Source organism: Gopherus evgoodei, chromosome 3, assembly GCF_007399415.2.
Source record: "Gopherus evgoodei ecotype Sinaloan lineage chromosome 3, rGopEvg1_v1.p, whole genome shotgun sequence".
Lineage (NCBI taxonomy): Eukaryota > Metazoa > Chordata > Testudines > Testudinidae > Gopherus > Gopherus evgoodei.
The window spans coordinates 86,682,933-86,707,530 of record NC_044324.1 but is presented as its reverse complement, the minus strand read 5'-3'; the positions used below and the strand labels follow the sequence as shown (position 1 = coordinate 86,707,530).

Genomic DNA, 24,598 nt, shown 5'->3' with positions numbered 1-24,598 from the left:
TTAATACGTACATTGCAGGCAAAGAATTCCATTGCTTTTTACATATTTAGCAGAGGATCTCCTATCTCTTGCTCTTTGAAGTGTCCCATCTAAAAATCACAAGTAGTCCTCCAGTTCAGTCTGCAATGGAGGTTTCTAAAGTGCGTTTTTAGGTTTTAGACTGATGTCCAGTCAAGAAACAGTGTGGCGTATAGTGTGGTTATTCTCCACATGTCTGATTTGTTTATCACTCTTTTATTTCCTGTTTCTGGATCACGAGCTTATAGAGCCTCATCTGCTCCTTGGTGAATCTAGTACAAGTGGCCATGGTCCTTATGGTGCATGGCCAGTGGAGCAACAAATGCTAGCACATGCTCAATCCCTCCATAGTAATTCCAGTTAAAATTCTAGAGGTAAAAGAAATTTCAGTTCCCTTCCCAAAAACATCTAAGAATAAACACTTTTTGGGAGGGATTTAAAAGTGTAGTCTGTTTGTCAGAAGAAATATTTGGTCAGGACTAGAGGAAGTGGATGTTGAAAATGAGAGAAATTACCTCAAAGGTTCTCAGTCTTCAAGGTCCCATAATGAGTCAGTCTCAACCTCCTATTCTCCTCCTCCTGATGATGTGTTCTCCAGAAATGGCACCATGGTCCATATGGCCTAAGCATTAGAGAAATGACTTTCAGTCACAAATAATGCACACAGAACCTCTGATCTCGTCAAAGTTAAAGGTGAGATAGTCCATTTTGTTGTTACAAGCAAGGTGGATTTATCTGATTCTTCTCTCAGTACCATTTGTAAATAAAAAATAAGCCCTAACACTTAGGAGAGTTTTATTTATCATCTTTTGCTTCTCTTCTGGTTTGCTAGTATTGTCTCTGGCTATACATAGACCTAATGGTAGCAATCTCTTTAAATCCATAAGATTTAAATATGAACAATTTCTGGTATTGCCACAGAAAAAAAATATTTTTTTAATAACATAATTTTTAAAAAATCTCAATTTTGTGATTACAGTAGTCTACAATAGATGGCAATAATCCATCTCCAAAGACAATGGTGTAAGCGCCAAAGGAGTCCAGTTTGATCATACATCATCACAAGTGGCTAAAAAGTCCACTTCTCAAGTAGCAATCCTTGCCACAGATAGTACAGGTATAAAGCATGGGGCTGGAAGAGGAAATGGCACACTATTCGCACTTCAGGCCTGCTGTGTTTTCGTCTTTGCTCTCTTTTTCTCAACAACCTCTCTTCAGCTTCTTTGACTTCATGGTGCTACACAGTCCTCCAATGTAGCCTATCATTAGTAGCCTTTTCCAAGCTTTCATTGTCAGTGTTGAAACTTTTCACATCTTGCTTGTGATCACTCTTAAACCTGAGCCTAGGTCAGCCCAGTGGCCAGGGAGAATCCACAAGTTCTCCATAAAAAGGTCATTTGGAATGTCCATCATCCAGCTAATGCAGATGACTGAGCCAACAAAGACATTTATGTTTAAGAATAGCGATTGTTTGGCTATTTTCTATTTTTAAAGTCAGGAACTTTGGTTTCTGACTTGATATTAAAGTAAATGGGCGTGGAAGGTGTTTAGATTTCTCTCATATCTGCATACTCAGAACACGTGTCTGGCTCAATGTCAGCTTCCTCTAACCCCACATGCATCTAGTCAGTTGACTGAATGTGATGGCTGCCTTTCTGATGTGAGAATTAAGCCTGTAATCCAGAGAGAGATTATCCAGTGTAGTTGATCCATACAGTACTTCTGCATAACTTCTAGCGTAATGTCAGCTATTAAAATCTCTTGTGTTGTCAATACATCTTATGCTGTAATCATTATCTTTAGAATGATGGTTGGTTAGTCCAAATTAATCACAAGCTAATACAAAGCTATTGTAAAATGTATGGAGTTCCTGTTCACTATCTATGATGAGCACTGCGTCATTGGTGAAAAGAAGTTCTCTCATCACCACATCTTTAACTTTGCTTTGTTCTCATGTGTGCAATGTTGAAGAATTTTCCAACTGATGGTGTATGGAGTTGTATACCCTTAGTAGATGAGAAAGTATGATGAACCACTAGAGAGAAAAATGTATTGATGAGTGTTGCTGCCAGATCACATCTTTGTTTTAGACCACTGCTAATTTCAAAGCTGTCATACTGATCACCATCATATGGGATTGTAACCTGCAGGTTGAGCTACTGGCACAGAAGCCACATTGATGCTCTTAATGGTCAGCAAGAACTTGCAGTCTGTTGAAAGTGACCCATGCAAATGTCCGGTCAGCAACAGTATAGAGAGCGATTCCTCTGTAGTTGTTGTAATCACTTCAATATCCTTTATTTTTATACAACATTATGTTGTCTTCCTTTGTCTTGTGCTTTCACTCCTTCCCTCCAACAGGCAAGGTTATTGTACAGATATTTAAGCACAATCTGTCCTCCTACTTTCAGAATTTTAGCCAGAATTCCATCCTTTCCTGAGGGCTTTCTGATGCTAGGGAGGTGATCGCCTTTTCAAACTCAATTATAGATGGTTCTAAATTAAGCTCTTCGATAATCTGGAGCCTGGGGAACCCATTTAGTGCCGCTTCAGAAATAGTGGTTTCACGTGAGTAAAATTTGTGATAGTGTCCTCCCAGCACTGTATCTGTTTGTATCTGTCGGTGATATCTCCATTGGGAGATTTGAGTGGAGCAGTCTTCTTGGCTAAAGAACCAATTGCTTTCTTGATTCCATCGTCCTATAAACTACAATAACCTTATATTATTATAGAGGACATTCAAATAAAACTTTGTAAGCCATGTAATTTCCTTGGGAGATGTTTTTTTGTTTGTATAGCTTTACTTGAAAATAGTTTTGAGGTTCAGTATAAATAACAATATGACTTTAGGTTTGCATTTTATTTTGAGGTCTATACTATGTCTGAAAGAGGTCAAATGAAGTAGTCTTCTAAATGTAACAATTTCAATAGCTGACACAATCACTGAACTCAATTTTTGAATATTATATTACAAACTAACAGCTCAATAAACAGAACATTTTCACTTTCAGCAGAATTGTTTTCTTTGCTATTTAAATCTCAGTTTGGTTCCACATCAAGAGATCCAGATTGCCGTTGACAGTAACTTTTTAAAGACACTGTATGTTTGAGCGCTTACTTGTTTAAAACTTTAACGTATGGATGTTATATAATGGTTTTAACCAGTCTGTGACAAAAATGGTTTTTAATGCACAGGGTTGTTTAGCTTACTGGCCTTAAAATTTCAGGATATATATGATTGCTTGACATTTTCTACTTCAAAACATTTGCAGATGTGTTTTCTTGTCAATATGTTGAATATCCAGAAGAAAAATTTAAACACTGCATGCATGTAAAACTACAAGTCAGTTTATTGTATTTTAACTCAGTGATGCCCGCAGTGTATCAGATGTAAGTAGCTTCAGAGATATCTCAAAAAACAGATGTAATTGAGAAAACAATCTTACAGAAAATGGTAAAATGCATATTGAAATTAACAACACATTTTCATTTTTCTTTTTAATTTGAAGATTTAAAATATGCTTGCTTCTATATTAAGTACTAAAGAAACATAGGATTTACCATCCTGGAACAGGCTGATTGTCTGTGTAGTCTGTCATCCTGCCCCGACAATGCAGAATGCTTCAAAAGAAGCATAAACCTGCCCATAATCCACATGACATTGCAATAGAGTATTATAGCTTAAAGAAGGAGTATTTTTTTAACAACTCTAGCAGGTGAATGGTGTGTTCTTTCTTTTTATCCTAGCTTAATGTGACTGCAGATCTCTCTGAATATGTAGTCTTTTTTAATTCTAACCCATTTGCTGTCATACTACCTTCCAGCAGTGAGTGCTGTAGATTAATATGAACCATGTTGTGCAAATTAGTCACTTTTGCTATCAAACATTATATAAAAATGTGTAGTAAAAATGTCAATATTAATGTGTCTCTGAATCCTCTGCTCCCAGGTGGGAGGAGAGAGAGTACCCCTGGAAGGAATTTTTTAATCCTGTGAGAGCAGCTTTTGCTTTTCTAGAATTCTCATTGAGTGACAATGTTTTACTCCTTGTTATATAAATGCTTTTGCATCCAGGTTGGGCATAAGCCTGTTTCTTTAATATTACTCATTATGTTTTGCCATTCTATAATTTTAGATATGCCTCAAGCTACTTACTTCCTGAGTGTGTGAATTATGGGCACATTGTATCTGCAAATTGTTTCCTCTCCTTTACATGTAAATCTGCTTCCTTGAAAGATATTTTAGAGGATTATTTCACTTAGCTAAGGGTCGTGCTTTTTGGAATTTTTCTTTACATCCTTTAGGCTATCTGCTTGGAGTTTAGTAACTAGCTGGACGGTTCTAGGTGCCGAGGTGGTAGTGTATGACTGTCAGAAGAGGGATATCTCATGTTAGTCTCTACTGTCACTTCCTCAGATGACCAAAAAGCTGTATGTTCTGTCTCACACTGGAACACAAGACTCAATAGTGAGAATTGTGTGTGACAGAAGCAGAATTAGAGGGAATTAACTATCCTTTTTTTAAAATCCAGAACAGAGATTAGTACTTCTCTTCTGTGGTTAGCAGGTTGCCTCAGTATGGTCTTGTGAGAGTCTTTACCAAAAATGTTGCTAGTTGGAAAGTCTTAGAGCTGGTCTACACTACCGCGGTAAGTCTGTCTAACTTACGCAACTTCAGTTATGTGAATAACGCAACTTCAGTTATGTGAAGTCAACGTAGTTAGATCCACTTACCACAGTGGCTATACTGCGCTATGTTTACTTGTTTTATTTACTCAAACTGAAGTCATGCTGGTTTGTCCAAATTACATTATTATACTATGGTTTGCAGTGTGATATTCAGCTGAAGTTGTATGTTCCTGTGTTTAATGGATGCAATGTGCATTTTCATTTTTAAAGATTAAGCACAGTAGGGGAGGTAGTTGTATTCTACATAGGCATGTGTTATGACAGATGGAGAAAATCTTTTCATGTTGATTTTTCAACAGTCATACTCTGCAAGACTTCAAGCTCGTCCTGGCTACTGGGAAATTAAAAGTTGGTGATTCAGCCTTTAATTTTGATCCATCTGCTCAAACTAATGAGATGTCTTATTTGTGGGCTTCACTTTGAATTACCAAATGCAAGCTGAGCTATATAATTCCTCCTGACTGAGACCTCCGCTCCCCCATGTAATTGTGGGAAAGGATAATAAGGATGACTTAGGCCTTCCATGTTTTGTTCCTGTTACGTAAACTTTCTTACAGCTGCTAAGAAAACAGAGATTAGAGAATGGCTCAAAAGTTGCCATGTGCTTTTTAAGTTAAACTGCTCTTTCTGTAGTTCACTAAAAATGTAGATTTCATCACAAGATTTTTTTATCAAAATCCCCCCCTTACAACTTCAAGTGATAACTCTTGAAGCCATTAAAATGAAACATCATAAAGATTTTCTGAAAACGCTGATATATGCTTAGCATCAGCTGTTGTATCTTTGTTCCCCATGAACACACCAAACTTACTCTCTTCTTATTTTTGTATTGTTCTTCCCATACCCACCTGTTGGTTAGATCTTCCTGGCAGATTTTCTTTGTTTTTAATAAATGATTGATTCTTTTAAGAAAAACATTTGATGATACACAGATGGAGATAGAGAATAGGCTGTAGCATCAGAGAGGGAAACAGCAGACCTACTAATTACCTTCTCAGATTACCTTCTCAGTCAGTGTTGGTGGGATTTCATGAGAATGGCACGCAGTTGCTTTGTTCCCAAAATGTAAACCAGGCACAAATGATCCTAAAATTGGATGAAGTAATTGAATTCAAGTACAGTGATGTTAGTCTTAATATGTATTACAACTGAATTGAGAAACCATGTACATTTGTTTTTTTCTAGTTTACGTCTAACAAAACAAACTCTGCTTTTCTTATCTTTGCAACTTAGCAAATCTTTCTATTTCAAAACAAATTTTATGTTTCTCAGTGTTTCGTCTGGAAGCTTCTAGTTACTTTACACATGCTGTTACTTACATCTTCTAGAAGAAATCCCGTACACTATCAATCACCTGCCTTTGCAGAAATCTCTCAGCTGCTCAAGCAATCAAACTGGTGTTTTACCATACCTTCTCTCCTTCCCATCGCCCTTCCGGTGCCCAAGAGCTGATCATTTCTGAAGTCTCTGCTTAATATCATAGGAAGCCATTTCAGTGCTGCTGTTATAGATTATTTAATATATTACCAATTGAATGGACAAGAAGGTTCCTTTCACATTTTTCTCTTCATTCTCTTTGTAGTCACAATTTTTCACTATAACTACATTTTCTGTTTCATAACTTCACAAGCAGAGAATAGTTGCATACTAAACAGAACCAAATAAAAAAAGAATGAGGAGGACTTCTTTCACTATATCCTTATTTTTTACATATTTTGGACAGATGTCAATCTCTCTGTCATTATTACAGGATTTTGTTTTAATGAAGGTATTCTGCTCCGTCTCCGTTCTCCTACAAATAATCTTTTTGAATTAATTCGTCCATGATATATTTACAAGATACAATGAATAGAACAGTTTTTATGAAGTTACACAGGATATGTGAAAACAGGCTGAGTGTCATATCAGGCTGTAAGACATCCTTAAGACTGTGACAGATGTTGCAGCTCCGTGCAGTATCTTTGAAAGAACATACTGTATTAAGTTTATAAATGGTTTTAATGGGCCAGGGAATACATGCAACTCAAGAGGGGGAGGGTTGCCACAGGTCCTCTAGGAACTAAAAACAGTGAAGCTAAGGGGTGATTGAGGTGAATCACTCAGATTGTAGCTACCTCCAGAGAGCGAGCACCTTTTTGGAAGGCTTGAATATACTGGTTCAAAGTGAGTTTTCCATAGACAATTGAAAAAGAAAGACTTTTAGCATAAAGTCCAACCCTTCTGGATGGGTCAGAAAGACTTTGGTCTATTAGGGCCTCATAAGATTGATGGGAGACCTCTGGTAAGCTTTTAATGTGTGTATATAGGAATGCTTTTATATATATATTGTGACAAAGTTCCTCCTCTACCTTGGTGGGTCCTGCACTTATTTGGCAGATTTGCTCACCTCCAGTGATCTTCCCCATAGTCTGGGTCAACTTCTCCTGTGTCTGATCAGGAGTTGAGAGGTTTGGGGGGATTCCGGGCCCGCTGTCTACTCCGGGTTTCAGCCCAGGGCCCTGAGGTTTGCAGCTGTCTATAGTGCCTCCTGTAACAGCTGCATGACAGCTACAACTCCCTGGGCTACATCCCCATGGCCTCCTCCAAACACCTTCTTTATCCTCACCACACGACCTTCCTTCCTCCTGGTGTCTGATAACGCTTGTACTCCTAAGTCCTCCAGCAGCACACCTTCTCATTCTCAGCTCCTTGTGCCTCTTGCACCCAGCTCCTGACACGCACTTCCTCTCCACTGGCTCCCCCCTCCCTGACTGGAGTGAGCTCCTTTTTAAACCCAGGTGCCCTGATTAGCCTGCCTTGATTGGCCGCAGGTGATCTAATCAGCCTGTCTGCCTTAATTGGTTCTAGCAGGTTCCTGATTACTCTAGTGCAGCCCCTGCTCTGGTCACTCAGGGAACAGAAAACTACTCACCCAGTGACCAGTATATTTGCCCTCTGCCAGACTCCTGTACCCCACTAGCCTGGGTCTGTCACAATATATATATAGAGAGAGAGTGTTTTCTCTAATGCTTTTACCTTAAGAATAAATGTGCTTGCTTAGAAGGAGCTGAATGGTACCTTGTAACTGCTGGCAATATAATATACTGTTCATAGTTCTTGGAGAGAAAGCAAACTGCAGATGCTGGCCTTCAGGCAGACTGGCTTGCTGGGAGTATATCCGTGTAAGGCAAGGAGTTATGAAACCTTAAAACCCCTGGTCAGAAGGGAATGGGACAACAGTGGCTGCCCAGAGACAGATGACTGCCGGAGACCTGACTGAGTGCTTTGGGAGTGGGCCACATAGGGGATATATACAGGTGCGGTTACCCTAAACACATGTAGAAAGAGATTCTCAGTCTAACACACTTCGTTAGATTGTTTAATAAGGGTTTTATTCTCTCTGTCCTTTCATATAAAGAATCCTCATAGAGCAGGGTTGGCCAAACTTACCGACCTGCCAAACCACATACGACAATTTTCAGAAGTTTGAGAGCCCCTAACCCCACCACCTTGCCACATGGTAAAAACCTGAGCTTCCCCTCTATCTCCAATCTGCTAGGCAAAGAGTGAAGGTAGAGGCAGAGAGAGGCTCTGCGAGCCGCACTTTAATTGTAAAAGAGAGATATGCGCTCCTGAGCCACAGTTTGGCAACCGCTGTCATAGAGCATGGACAGTCCACATGTTTATAATGCAACACAGTTGCAGACTTAAAGTTGTTTGGGGCACCTTAACTCTTCAGTTCTTTGCTTATCTAATTTTTGTCAATCTGAATCTTACACACGTATTTTACTACAGGTATAAGTGTGCTCTCACATACTGACCTGCATACAAAAATAAATATGTAAAACACACAGAAATACATATTATAGAGAGATTGTAACCAATCTGTAGATAAGGCTGTAACCAGTTCTCCTTTATAGTCCTGATATTTTCCTCCCTCTAAATACTCAGAAAAGGTCATTTCTCCTTCAGGTGTTATATGTGTAGATCAAAGGAGACTTCTTGGTCAAATTTGAATTAAACAAGGTAAACCATTTGTGAAGGATAGGAAAAAGAAAAAATAGGTTTAAATCAACTTTTGGAACAACTCATTTTTGTCATGAGTTAAAGCAGGGTTTCTCAAACAGGGGTCGCCGCTTGTATAGGGAAAGCCCCTGGCGGGCCGGGCCGGTGTGTTTACCTGCCTTGACCGCAGGTCCGGCCGATCATGGCTCCCACTGGCTGCGGATCACTGCCCCGGGCCAATGGGAGCTGCTGAAAGTGGCAGCCAGTAAGTCCCTCGGTCCGTGCCGCTTCCAGCAGCTTCTATTGACCTGAAGCAGCGATCCACGGCCAGTGGGAGCCGTGATCGGCTGGACCTGCGGATGGGGCAGGTAAACACACCGGCCTGGCCCACCAGGGGCTTTCTCTACACAAGCGCCGACCCCTGTTTGAGAAACCTTGAGCTAAAGGAATGGTATTAGAAATGTTTATAGGTATGCATATGTGTACATATAAAAGTTGCTGGAAGTTCCCAGTGAACTCAGCTTAAGAATGACAATACAAGGCCAGAATATATGATTGCCGTCAACGATGGTTCTCAAAACCGGTAACATATTGTCTAGAGGTGAATGTTATTCCAGTATTTATCTGCTAACAAAGTGCTTAATTAAAAAAATGCATGGTCTGCAATGTGTTTTAAAGACCCAGAAGGAGCACTGGAAGGGAAATTTTTGTCACTTCATGAGGTTGTAGTGGAAGCCACATTTGTCTATTAGCTTGCTACTTTAAATAGGAATGCTGTCCTGATTAGTAAGGAAGAGAAGAGGCAGAGCTGAATGAGATGAGGGGTTGTAAATCCCTTATCTGATGTTGTTGAACTTATTGGGAAGGATAGTATGTTATTAAGTGAGAGCCTTATAAGAATTGGAGGGATGGATTATTTTGTATGCTAATGTCTTAAAACCTAGTTTCTGACCCAAACTAAGGAGAGAATGTAAATTAACAACAGAGGAGTGAGTACTGCTAGCCACTGACCCGTCTTAAAGGTCTTTCAGAATATTTCAAATACTGTTGTTTGTATTAAATGTAAATATTTTCATACTAGGCAATTGTGTGACTTTTTTTCTCTGTGACTGAGAAGTGTTAAGAACTAAATTCAGAGTTTTAAATATGGTAGCCTTTGGTTTGATTCTGTATAATGCTTTCTTTTTTGTCTCTGTTTCAATTAAGATTTAAACTAAGTTGCAGAAAAGACAATGTACAAGTAGTTGTATATAATTTGCCTGCAGTAATCCCGGTTACATATGCTCCCCATCTGTGGCCTGACTCTCCTGCTTCAAGGGAATTTGGGCTTCTGCCAGATGCTTTGCACTCTGCTTTTTGCTGTCCTCTTTGCTGTAGGTGGCACAACAAAGTGTGATTCCCTTAAGCCTATCTATTCAAGTTGGTCAAAACATTTTCGTCAGTCTTTTAGACAGAAGATCGAGTATTTACCTAAACAAAATCTTTTGTGAAAAGTGTTTGCTTTCCTAAAGAATCTTTGATTTTTTTTTTCTGTTGTCAATTTTCACTTGCCAGAACTGGGTGCAGTGGGATTGGTTTTCAGGTTTTCAATGAAAAGTTGAAAATTTCTGCCAAAAAATAACACTTTCTGACCAGCTCGATCTCTGGGTTGCACTGGACGACAATGAGAGAATGTGTGGCATAACTGGGCATGGAATATGTGGACACTTACAGTCTGTAGAGAGCTGGCTGGTCTTACTGTGTTGGCCAAATTACATTTAAAGATAAAGTAAAGCCCACTAAATACTTAGCTAATATTATTTGTAAGCAGCTATAAGCAGGGAGAGGGAAGTGAATAACGAATGAGAGGGCAGTTGGGACATGAAACAATCTCTGGATTAAATTGTGAACCACACTGTGAAAACATTTGCCAATGCATTAGGAGTTCTCGATTTCCAGGGTAGCATGAAGATACCATGGCAGAAATAGTACTGATTAACTTTGCATTTCTGTAGTATTTATTTATTTTTGTAAATGTAATGAATTTCTTAGCTTGCAGGGTTTTATTGATTTGGGTTTTAAAGATAACATGGTTTCTAAAAGTCTCTTTCCTTTAGGCAATTAGTACATATTTGCAACCATAACAGCAGTTTAAGTTCTTTTGCCTAGAAAAATGCACTTTGACCAGGTTCAGATGTCTAAGTAACTTCATCCCCAACGCCTTCCCACCCAGATCCCATTTATTTTTGGTATGGTCTTCTTTTCTGTCTCATGCCATTGTTGGCCTCTTGCTATTTTATCTCCTTGTCTCTGTACTGAGCAAGAGCTAATCTTAGATTTTCCTCATCAGCTCTGAAAAGGCATGCTGCTGAGAATTTCAGTCTTATTGTCACTTAAATACATAGATGTTTTGTGGCTGACAGGACTTCCTTTGTAAAAATTGTATATAAAAAGCTAACAGAAAATTTAAGTTTTCTGCACCAAAACATTACCTATAAATAGTTTATAAAATATGAAATAATGGCATCATTGATGGCTTTTATCAAGGTCTTTTGAGAAAATGATGCTTTCCCCAAGCTGCACTTGTGACCCTTTCTAGCTTTTTTTCTGAAGTTCCGCTGACAGCTTGAAGGCCCCCTCTGTTCCTGCAGCCTTTTTTGTTGCACAAGTGACACTTTCTCTTATGTTACTTAAGCCTTCAAAACACGTCCTCTGTTCCCCATGCCTCCTATGCTGTTTCAACAGGCCTCTGATATCTACTTCTCTGCATTATACTTTTATACCCCCTCTACTGTTTTCTGACTCTTACTGAACTTTGTAATGTTTTCTATTACTTCCCAACCATAGGGATTCTGTTGCTTAGCCACCACTGTTTAATACTTTGCCATTTTGTCTGTTTCATAAGTCCCAACCTGGGCTATCTGAAATTCTGCCTTAGGTGCTCTCTTCTTTTCTCAAGTCCTTCCTTGCTTTTGAAAAACTTTTAAGAAACATCTTGCCCCAGTTCCTGCCCACTACCTTGTGAATGTTTTTCATGCAGGTCTGAAGTTGCTGAGTCTGCTCTTTTGTATTAGAACTTTTCTCCCCCAAGCTCTGCTACCCACGGGCACCACTGGCCTTTCCTACAGTATAGAATTGCACTTGCAATTCTACTGAAGTGCTGTAATTTCTGATAATGCACTTTGTTCTCACTAACTTTGGCTCGTATACAATTACACAGGATATCTATACTTAGCACCCTCCAACACTCTTTAGCCCTTACTAGAGAGAACCTAAAGGATGCTCAGGAAGAGCAAAAGGCCTGGTATGACAGACATGCCAGAGAACGTTCCTTCAAGGTAGGAGACCAGGTGATGGTCTTGAAGGCGCAACAGGCCCATAAGATGGAAGCATCATGGGAAGGGCCACTCACGGTCCAAGAGCGCCTGGGAACTGTAAACTACCTCATAGCATTTCCCAATTCCTCACTAAAGCCTAGAGTGTACCATGTTAATTCTCTCAAGCCTTTCTATTCCAGAGACTTACAGGTTTGTCAGTTTACAGTCCAGGGAGATGATGCTGAGTGGCCTGACGGTGTCTACTACGATGGGAAAAAAGACGGTGGCGTGGAAGAGGTGAACCTCTCAACCACCCTGGAACGTTTGCAGCGGCGACAAATCAAGGAGCTGTGCACTAGCTTCGCCCCATTGTTCTCAGCCACCCCAGGACGGACTGAACGGGCATACCACTCCATTGACACAGGTAATGCTCACCCAATCAGAACCCCACCCTACCGGGTGTCTCCTCATGCCCAAGCTGCTATAGAACAGGAGATCCAGAATATGCTACAGATGGGTATAATCCGCTCATCTACCAGTGCATGGGCATCTCCAGTGGTTCTGGTACCCAAACCAGATGGGGAAATACGCTTTTGCGTGGACTATCGTAAGCTAAATGCGGTAACTCGTCCGGACAACTATCCAATGCCACACACCGATGAGCTATTGGAAAAGTTGGGACGGGCCCAGTTCATCTCTACAATAGACTTAACCAAGGGGTACTGGCAAGTACTGCTAGATGAATCTGCCAAGGAGAGGTCAGCATTCGTCACCCATGCGGGGGTGTATGAATTCAGTGTCCTTCCTTTCGGCCTTCGAAATGCACCCGCCACCTTCCAGAGGCTGGTAGATGATCTACTAGCAGGACTGGGAGAATTTGCAGTTGCCTACCTCGATGATGTGGCCATTTTTTCAGACTCCTGGCCCGAACACCTACTACACCTGGAAAAGGTCTTTGAGCGCATCAGGCAGGCCGGACTAACTGTTAAGGCCAAAAAGTGTCAAATAAGCCAAAACAGAGTGACTTACCTGGGGCACCAGGTGGGTCGAGGAACCATAAACCCCCTACAGGCCAAGATGGATGCTATCCAAAAGTGGCCTGTCCCACGGTCCAAGAAGCAGGTCCAATCCTTCTTAGGCTTGGCCGGATACTACAGGCGATTTGTACCACACTACAGCCAAATCGCTGCCCCACTGACCGACCTGACCAAAAAGACCCAGCCAAATGCAGTTATGTGGACTGATGAGTGTCAAAAGGCCTTTACCCAGCTTAAGGCAATGCTCATGTCTGACCCTGTGCTCAGGGCCCCGGACTTTGACAAGCCATTCCTAGTAACCACAAATGCATCTGAGCGTGGTATAGGAGCAGTGCTCATGCAGGAAGCAACAGATCACAACTTCCATCCTGTCGTGTTTCTCAGCAAGAAACTGTCTGAGAGGGAAAGTCACTGGTCAGTCAGCGAAAAGGAATGCTATGCCATTGTGTACGCCCTGGAAAAGCTACGCCCATATGTTTGGGGACAGCGGTTCCAACTACAAACTGACCATGCTGCACTAAAGTGGCTTCATACTGCCAAGGGGAACAACAAGAAACTTCTTCGTTGGAGTTTAGCTCTCCAAGATTTTGATTTTGAAATTCAGCACATCACAGGAGCTTCTAATAAAGTAGCTGATGCACTCTCCCGTGAGAGTTTCCCAGACTCTAGTAGTTAAAAAGTGTTCTTAAAATGTAGAAGTCTGTTAGTTATATACTTAGTGGTATATGTAAAGGTGCATGTGTTGTAGTAATCTGTTTATTTTAAAGTTCTAGAAGGAAATCGCCGCCAGTGAGCTTCCCCACTGTCTGCAGTTTGGGGGGCGTGTCATAAACAGATAGCTAATGTCTCTTTCACCTGAAGCACCTAACCAGAGGACCAATCAGGAAACAGGATTTTTTTTCAACTCTGGGTGGAGGGAAGTTTGTGTCTGAGTCTGTCTGTCTGCCTGCTTTTCTCTCAGCTTTGAGAAGTGATTTCTGTTTTCTAATCTTCTGTTTCCAAGTGTAAGGACAAAGAGATCAAATAGTGAGTTATATGGTTTCTTTTCTTTGGTATTTACATGTCTATAGTTGCTGGAGTGCTTTGATTTGTATTCTTGTTGAATAAGGCTGTTTATTCAATATTCTTTTAAGCAATTGACCCTGTATTTGTCACCTTAATACAGAGAGACCATTTTTATGTATTTTTCTTTCTTTTTATATAAAGCTTTCTTTTAAGACCTGTTGGAGTTTTTCTTTAGTGGGGAAATTCAGGGAAATTGAGTCTGTACTCACCAGGGAATTGGTGGGAAGAAGAAATCAGGGGGAGATCTGTGTGTGTTGGATTTGCTAGCCTGATTTTGCATTCCCTCTGGGTGAAGAGGAAAGTGCTTTTGTTTCCAGGACTGGAATTACAGAGGGTGGACTCCCTCTGTTTAGATTCACAGAGCTTGTGTCTGTGTATCTCTCCAGGAGCACCTGGAGGGGGGAAGGGAAAAAGGATTATTTCCCTTTGTTGTGAGACTCAAGGGATTTGGGTCTTGGGGTCCCCAGGGAAGGTTTTTCAGGGGGACCAGAGTGCCCCAAAACACTCTAATTTTTTGGGTGGTGGCAGCCATACCACGTCCAAGCTGGTAACTAAGCTTGGAGGTTTTCATGCTAACCCCCATATTTTGGACGCTAAGGTCCAAATCTGGGACTAGGTTATGACAATCCTGTTTACCTCAGACCATTTCTCCATTTTGTCCAGATCATTTTGAATTATGACCCTGTTCTCCAAAGCAGTTGCAATCCCTCCCAGTTTGGTATCGTCTGCAAACTTAATAAGCGTACTTTCTATGCCAACATCTAAGTCGTTGATGAAGATATTGAACAGAGCCGGTCCCAAAACAGACCCCTGCGGAACCCCACTCGTTATACCTTTCCAGCAGGATTGGGAACCATTAATAACTACTCTCTGAGTACGGTTATCCAGCCAGTTATGCACCAATCTTATAGTAGCCCCATCTAAATTGTATTTGACTAGTTTATCGATAAGAATATCATGCGAGACCGTATCAAATGCCTTACTAAAGTCTAGATATACCACATCCACCGCCTCTCCCTTATCCACAAGACTCGTTATCCTATCAAAGAAAGCTATCAGATTGGTTTGACACGATTTGTTCTTTACAAATCCATGCTGGCTATCCCCTATCACCTTACCACCTTCCAAGTGTTTGCAGATGATTTCCTTAATTACTTGCTCTATTATCTTCCCCGGCACAGAAGTTAAACTAACTGGTCTGTAGTTTCCTGGGTTGTTTTTATTTCTCTTTTTATAGATGGGCACTATATTTGCCCTTTTCCAGTCTTCTGGAATCTCTCCTGTCTCCCATGATTTTCCAAAGATAATAGCTAGAGGCTCAGATACCTCCTCTATTAGCTCCTTGAGTATTCTAGATGCATTTCATCAGGCACTGGTGACTTGCAGGCATCTAACTTTTCTAAGTGATTTTCAACTTGTTCTTTTTTTATTTTATCTTCTAAACCTACCCCCTTCCCTTTAGCATTCACTATGTTAGGCATTCCTTCAGACTTCTCAGTGAAGACCGAAACAAACAAGTCATTAAGCATCTTTGCCATTTCCAAGTTCCTGTTACTGTTTCTCCCTCCTCACTGAGCAGTGGGCCTACCCTGTCCTTGGTCTTCCTCTTGCTTCTAATGTATTGATAAAAAGTCTTCTTGTTTCCCTTTATTCCCATAGCTAGTTTGAGCTCATTTTGTGTCTTTGCCTTTTTAATCTTGCCCCTGCATTCCTGTGTTTGCCTGTATTCATCATTTGTAATCTGTCCTAGTTTCCATTTTTATATGACTCCTTTTTATTTTTTTTAGATCATGCACGATCTCGTGGTTAAGCGAAGGTGGTCTTTTGCCACATTTTTATCTTTCCTACCAACACTGATAACACTGTGTGAAGGGTCAAGTGCAATTGAATAACTGGAAGGGGAGAGAGGGAAAAGGTTTTGAAATGATTGAAGACACATTGGCAAGCATAATCTTTTAAAATTATTTATTTGGAATTTCAAATGCAGAAGTTAAGGATGAATAGTTGGATTCTGGCACATGGAACTGAAGGAGAGAGGTTGGTTATCTGTTCATGTTACTCACATTTTTGTTTGGATGCATGTATCATGAGAACACTAATATTAGAGAATATATTTGTGAGTTGGTTGTGAAACTGAGTGCAATTAAATATCTAGCAAAGCTTTTCATTTACTAGTTTAGCGTTAGACTTCCTTTGCACTGTTATGCATGTGGTCTCCTGCTTGTTAAACATTACATTGACATTAATTTTGAAGGGTACAGAAATATTGATAACTACTCAAAACAAATAACTTCTATCATTACCTTTCATCTTTATTGGTAACAATTAATGGGGTAATATTTCTACCTTCTGTTTTATATTGCTGACTAGTCATCTTTCAAAGAGATCAGAATGTTCTAAAAGTAAAATGAGGCACAAGGGAGGGGATCATATAATGGGGTAAGAATCTCCTTTTGCAGTACATAAGATTGTTTTAGGCACCTTCTTGGATCCCATTTTTACTGTCAGTGTCAGCAAAATGAGGAGTCTGAAAACTCTCATCAATAGTTGCAACCACTGAAGAGCTCATCAGACATAAATTACTTCATTTTTCACCATTTTTGCCTTCTAGTGATAAAAATGTATGGATTGCTCACCCTGCATTTCACAAGACTAGAAGATGCTTACAAACTTATTTTTATTTAATATGTAGGGATTGCACTTTGATTCTAACATTGTTTCTAGATTATTGTTTTTGTAAAAGTCATCCATATTTGGGTTACATAATAAAAAAAAGAGATTTTTATAGCAGAGCTGGAGGCTAGAGCACTGAAACTTAACTTGATAAATTTCACAGAGGTTAGCTCTCTTGGAAAAGTAGATGTCAATAGGGCTTTGGTCCTTTTGTAAATCCCACTAGACACCTATCTATGTTTTAATATGTCTAAATACCTTTTTAAACCTTGCCCTACGTATGTAACAGCAGTGGAATATCCTCTTTTCTGCCATCGGTAGCTATTTAATAATGGTTTGTGTCAATCTTTCACATACAATATCAGCAAAGAATCCTGTGCCACCTTATAGACTAACAGACGTTTTGGAGCATGAGCTTTCGTGGGTGAATACCCACTTCGTCAGATGCATACAATGTGAAACTCAACATTCTTGGGTCTAAAATATCTTGAGACTCCAGCCAGGAGACACCTTTCCCCATCAGAGGGAGTGCAGCATTATGAACGCATTTAACTGCAGAGCCAATTATTCCAATTACTATATTGGCTCATGGTGTTATGATCTGAAAAGTCACTGTGGTATCTCCAGTCATCACTGAATCTCAAGCAAAACTGTGCAAGATCTTGAAATGAGATTAACTGGAAGAAATGAGACATTATTCTAAATCATTTAAAACAAATTGACACCATTGACCCCTTAAAGTAACAGCAGAGATGCTTCTAAAAATACATCAGTTTCTACACAAACACAACTATAATGAACAAAAAATATGTAAGCATAGTTAACATAAAAGGAAACAGTAAACAAATGCATGAAGGTGCAGTTTGAAAGTTTCAAATGTACAAACAAGAGTTAAATGTAGAGCAGGGGTGGGCAAACTTTTTGGCCTGAGGGCTGCATCGGGTTTTGTAAATTGTATGGAGGGCCATGGCCCAGCCCCCACCTCCTATCTGCCCACCCCCAGACTCGTGCCCCATCTAATCCCCCCTGCCTCATCCACACACCCCATTCCCTGTCCCCTGACCGCCCCTGGATCCCCGCCACCCCATCGAACCCCTCCTCTCATTCCTGACCCCACCCCCCCCGGACCCATCTAACCACCCCTTCTCCCTGTCCCCGACTGCCCCTTGCCACCCCATCCAACCCCTCCAACTTCCTCACTGCCCCCCAGGACCCTTTCCCCCATTCAACCCCCTGTCGTTGTCCCCCGACCCCTATCCACACCCCTGTCCTCTGACCACCACCCTGAACTCCCCTGCTCTCTAGCCAACCCCCCAACTCCCTGCCCCCTTACTGTACTACCTGGAGCCCCGGCGGCTAGCGATGCTACAGCTGGGCCACACCACCGCCACCACCATGCAGCACAGAGACTGGGTCAGGCCCAGCTCTGCAGTTGCGCTGCCTCAGGAGCTCACAGCCTCGCTATCCAGAGCATTGCACTGGCAGCGGAGCGAGCGAACTGAGTCCGCGGGGGAGGGGAGACAGCATGGGAGGGGCTGGGGGCTAGCCTCCTGGGCCAGGAAGGACAGTCCTGTGGGCTGTAGATTGCCCACCTCTGGTTAAGATTTGTTCTAAAGTTTGATGTAGAAGAGCTTTAAAATGATGCCCAGACAAAAATGCACATTCCTGTATGCAGTATTTACCTGATCGGTTTTAATCTGTGTATTTTAGTGTGCCTGGTGCAAATGGCAGCAAATACAAATTTAAGCTTCATCCTTACAGTATCAAGACTATATTTTCTACCCCTTAGTGCACTTGTGTGCCATATGGCTCTCTTTTTTCTTTCAAGAGTGATATCCATTGAGAAGAAAACTCACCAGTCAATGTTGCTAAATTGTGAGGTATTTGACCAGTCCAAAAATAATTGGTCAGTTGACCAGTCAAATATTGTCAAATAATAATAAAAATGGTCAAATATTTTATAATACTAATTTATTCAAATAGGAACAACAAAAATTAATACTTTGTGATCGCCAGTGGGCTTAGTCTTTGGCAACATCTACACTGCACATGATTGATGGTAGTGTGTAGGGCATGTATAGCTGTACACTGCAGTGAAAAGCAGGCTGTGTCCACAGTCTGGTGTGTGTAGCTACACGCGTCAGTGAAAGGCTGTGGGATAGAAGGGGAAAGACTGCAGGAAAAGGCTCTGGAGGTAGGAAACTGCCAAAGACTTTCCCTGCTGCTGTACGGGGAGACTTTGGCAAACCAGTAAAATGCCTAAAACCACTATGGCTTAGTGTTAAAGGCGGCCTAGTCAGCAAGCTGTAAATTGGCCATTCAGCAATCTCAGCTTGACCAGGGCAGGAGGGGAGGGAGTTTGGGGTGCCACAGAAAGGGCAACTTGACCCCGCATCCTTCCTGATAAGAATTATGTTGAAGTTACTGATACATGCATTTTAAAAGAGCAGGATGTACAGTCAAGAATGTCTTTTGGGGTCTCAAGGCTGCAGACTCTGGAAAAACCCACACCAGGTTAATCAATAATCAGAAGAAACCTCTTGCTGGATCATTGAAATTGGTTACTTAACAAGGTTTCTTTAAGGGACATGTCATTCTATGACTAATGTATAAAGAAGGGGGGAAAGCTTAAGATAGTTGGACTCGTTTGGGGACTCTTTTGGACTCTCCCTCTGGATACATCTTGCGGTCCCCACCGGCCGACGGAAGGTTTGGCCGCCGGAAGCCTGCCGCTGTGTCACTTGACAGCCACACGGCTTTAGTAATTATCAAGGGTTGGGAGTGTTTTACTAATCTTATTGCAGACGTGTGTAAGTGCTTGAGACTAGTAAAGTTTAGCTTTAAGTGAAAGCACTCTTATGTTGTCCTGTTTGTGCCAGCCATCTGTTGGTCGAACGGCCGTGCCTCCCCTGATTTATTTCCTGACACCTCCTCGCACAGAGTAAAGTTACCAAGAGCTTTGGGTTGAAAGAACCCCGGGTAACATTGCCTCCCCCTGCCAGAACCTTCCCCGCTGCTGGAGTCTTTCACTGAAGCAGGGAAAGGCTCCAGCAATGGGGAGCAATTGATTCCCATGCTTGGTCCTTCTCAGTGTTAATACCATTCTAAAGATTAAACTGTCCCAGTACAGTTGGAACTCCTGAAGACATTGTGTCTCAGGGCTTATCTAGACACTGTGGAACTGTGTGACAGTGGCATGTGACTTCTAAAGTGCACTGACATGTTGCACATTAACTGACCTATATAGACCGTGCTGGCATACACTGAAAGTTCCCTAGTGTGCACATTGGTGCACTTTAGAATTCAATATCTTCCCCAAGTGAATTACTGCACTGTACAGACAAGCCCTCAGTAAAGCACAAGGCCTCCAAAAGCAGAATATGATAATCACCACTGTGCTGTCCTTAGATTGGTGCAGCATGCATGCCTCCCCCCAGGGTCACTTCTGAAGTTCTGATTTTTTAAATGCATTTATACATATTATCTTTTTCAGTTATTTTCTACATTGAGTCAACAGTATGCAGTTTGCTTTGCTGAGATTGGCTCTGCTGGATTATTTCCTCAGAATTTACATACTTAATTACAATTTGCTACATTTCTATGCTCCTGTTCTGCATGCAGACTTTATATTGAAATGCTGCAAATTAGTTTAATAATGCATTAGAAGAAGCTGAGGATTTAATTAAATTATCACCTGGCACTGATTTTAGTCCTTTATTCTGTCCTCAATCCTGGGGTTATCAGTGTCACAGACCAAGCCGATTTATCATAAAAGGTTATATTTTTTAATCAAATATACAAAGCTTCTGTTTGTGTTACATATATTGTATATCTTGGATTAACTTAATATCTGTAATAGTTTTCTGTTTATGATAATTAACTTGAACTTGGCAGTATTTAGAAATTACTTCTTGTTTTTCTTATAACAGCTACCTTAGACCAGAAAAAGAAATCTAAGCAGCTATTTTAAACCCATTATATTAAATTGTCAGAAGTGAATTTGACAGATATTAATTTCCTCTGTAAGAATGATGGATTGAATTTCTTTATTATCTGGTTTCCAGCTGTTATTTGGGCTCAGAAGCCATGGGAAGATAGAAGTTTAATAAGCTTAGTTACCACAAGCAACTGTTGACAACATTTTTATTGCTATGTCATTAGATAAGATTTAGTAAACGACATTTTCCTATGAGGTGTCTCTAGAATTTGGTGCCTTGAGGATTAAATTTACTTAAGGCTTCTTTCAGGGAAGGCTACTTTACTTTATATTCACACTTGTGGCTATTTAATAATGCTGAAAGATTACCTGATTATTCAAATTTATATTTTCTGTGTGGGAGTTTTTATCAAGACTCTCATTCCATAACCATAGCTAGAGGGCTCATATCCATCTCTTTTTTTGTTGTTCATTTGTTTGTTTTTTGCTTTCTTGTCCTCTTACATTACTTCTACATTGTTTCAGTTTCATTTTATTGTGCAAATAATTTGTGACACTCTGCTGAGGTTACCAGAATTGGGTTACTGTGTTATCCCTCTCAGCATCAACAAGTGAGAGCTACTGCTAAGCTATGTGTTAACTCCCTGACACATCAGCTTGTCTGCCTTGCCAGCAATCTCTTCAAGACTCTTGCCTAGCAGGTACAATCAGTTGAACTCCATTTGCTCCTGGAGACAGCACACAGCAGCTTATTGCCTTAACTGGACACTCTGTTTCAATCGAAGCACTGAACTGGTTTCTAGTAAAAGTAAAATAATTTTATTAATGAAAGGATGTAGGTTTAAGTTATATCAACTGTAAGGAAATAAAGATAGAAATAGTTATAAACAAACAAGTAAGAATATGGTCCTAAGACTTCAGTCTAACTTAACAAACTAGATAGGGCCAGGGGATGATCAAAGCACGTAAGGAGCACTCAAGATAAGGCTGTTGCAGAGCTAGTAAATGAATTCTTTGCATCAGTGTTCACTGCAAATGATATGAGTGAGATACGCACCCATGAGCCATTATTTTTCGGTGACAAATCTAAGGAACTGTCCCAGACAGAGGTGTTAATAGAAGAGGGGTTTGGAACGAATTGATAAACTAAACAGCAGTGAGTCACCAGGACCAGATGGTATTCACTCAAGAGTTTTGAAGGAACTCAGAAATGAAATTGCAGAACTGCTAACCATGATATGTAACCCATTACTTATATCAGCCTTTGTACCAGATGTCTGAAGGGTAGCTAATGTAACAGTGATTTAAAAAAATATAAAATGAATTTTAAAAAAAGCTTCAGAGGTGATCCTGGCAATTACAGGCCAGTAAGCCTAACTTCAGTACCAGGCAAATTGTTTGAAACTGAAGTAAATAACAGAAGTATGAGAACAGATGAACACGATATGTCAGGGAACAGTCAACTTGGCTTTTGTAAAGGGACATCATGCCTCACCAATCTATTAGAATTCTCAGAGAGTGTCAACAAACACATGGACAAGGGTAATCCAGTTGATACAGTTTACTTGGACTTTCAGGAATCCAAAGGGTCTAAAGCAAAGTACGCAGTCATGGGATAAGTGGGAAGGTCCTCTAATGGATAAGTAACTGGTTAAAAGATAGAAAATAATTTTACTTAGAAAAGCAACTCCTAACCAAAAGAACTCTTCATCATAGACACCCAGATTTCCACACTTTCTTTGATTTTTATTAATATGTTATTTCTTTTTATTAGCAACATTGTAGCTGTTCAGCTAAAGCAAAGGCATAATTATTCCTGACTATGTGGTGTTCTCGCTTTCAGCTAATGGTGGCTGGATACACAAAATGACTGAGGTTATGTCAAGTCCAGTTTTCTTGTAACACCCTGAAACCTATGCTGTTCAACTTATTCATAAATAATTTGAAAAGAGGACGGTAAAGTTTGAAGACAATATTAAATTCTTCTTCGAGTGCTTGCTCATATCGATTCCAATTAGGTGTGTGCATGCCGCGTGCACGCTCATTGGAAGATTTTTACCCTAGCAACACTCAGTGGGTCGGCTGGGCGCCCCCTGGAGTGGTGCCGCTATGGCACTGGATATATACCACTGCCGACCCAACGGCCCTTCAGTTCCTTCTTACCGCCCGTGTCGGTCGTTGGAACAGTGGAGTGCGGCTTAGCTGATCTCCACCTCCCTAGCTACTCGTAGTTCTTTTATTAATTCTCATGTATATAGTTGTAAATTCTATAGTTATAGTTAGTTTTATTCATTCTGTGTTATAGTTAGTGTATATAGTTGACAAGGGTTCGGGGATTAGCCCCATCCCTGCACCTGGTACCAGGCCCCATGCCCGGTTCACTGGATTTCAAACCGTGCTCGACCTGCCACAGGCTGATGCCCATGGAAGATCCCCACGACTCTTGCCTTAAGTGCCTCTGGGAATCCCAGCTCTCGGATAAGTGCCGGATCTGTAAGGCCTTTAAGCCCAGGACAAAGAAGGAGCGGGACTTTTGTCTGAAACAGCTCCTGATGGAGGCAGCTCTTACTCCTCCGCCCTCGGCACCGAGCGCTGGACAGTCCGTATCAAGCAGAAGCGTCTCCTCGGCACTGGATCTAGCTGGTACCGCTAAGGCCCTTCGGCACCGACCGTCACCGGCACCGTCGTCTGCTCAGCACCGTTCCCTTTCTCCGCGGGTTAAGAAGCATAAGACTCCAGCGGCTTCCATGCCACCTGCACCGCGGTTGGACCACCCGCCTAAGTCGGACTGCCTGGCACCGACAGTTTTGGCACCGTCGATTCCAGTCCCACAAGGGCCATTGAGTCCAGCTCCTGAAAGCTCCCCAGCGCACGCTGTGGTTGAGCTCACAATTCCCTCCACGCCAGAGACCTTTTCTACGGCGAGGGAGCTGATCACCTTGACGGAGTCCGAGCTGCCTCAACTCCGGCACCGCCAGTGAGGGTCATTCAATCGATAGGCAAGCCTGCCCTGCTGAGGCCACCCTCTGCCCTGCTGAGGCCACCCTCTGTCAGCACCATCGAGATCATGACCCTTCCCAGGGGTTTTCAGCGCCTCCTTGACCATTTCGTCACACATCTGTGTCTTCTCACACGGACAGTGCTTCCTATGCACAGGACCGTGACTCAGATGTGCCCGGCTGTGTTTTTCAGGAGACCCAGACCCAGGAACAGGGACCCCACCAGTGGTCATTCTGGACACCTTGGGCATACCATCAAGCCCAAGGTGCACCTCCAATGCAATCCCGCTCAGCACCATCGGAACACCGGGTACCGGAGGCAACGGTCAGCCACTCTCCTCCCGCGGGTACAGAGAAGGCTGTCATTCAGCCAACAGTGTCTCAAGTTCCACCCGAGACTGACATCACTCAAGAACAGGAGCCCACGCAGGACCCTCTTGTCCCTGGCCTTTCCTCCTCTCCAGATGAAGCAGTGGCAGGGACATCCTCCGCAGGCCCTTCTTCAATTGACCTGCAGGCACATTAGGATCTCCTGAGGCAGGTGGCCCTGAATATGAATCTTCAGGTGGAGGAGGTCCCGGAGATAGAGGATCCGATGCTGGATATCCTGTCATCTGACACCCCCACAAGAGTGGCCTTGCCGTTTATCTGCACGATACAAGCAAACGCTGATACCATTTGGCAATCTCCAGCAACTATTACGCCCACAGCCAGAGGAGTTGAGCGGAAGTACATGGTACACTCTAAGGGGTAAGAGTACCTGTATGTGCACCCTCCTCCCTGCTCCCTTGTCGTGCAATCAGTCAATGAAAGGGAACGCCATGGCCAGCAAGCTCCTGCCCCAAAATCCAAGGAGGCTAAGCGCGTGGACTTATTGGGCCGCAGGGTATACTCTACTGGG

The 24,598-nt window shown here is 41.7% G+C and overlaps 1 protein-coding gene across 1 annotated transcript in view; it reads left to right on the top strand.

Moving 5' to 3' along the window:
- The window catches only part of ASCC3 (activating signal cointegrator 1 complex subunit 3), a 544,482-nt gene that overhangs the window by 258,781 nt on the left and 261,103 nt on the right, over positions 1-24,598 (top strand). The gene's annotated exons all lie outside the window — the stretch shown is intronic.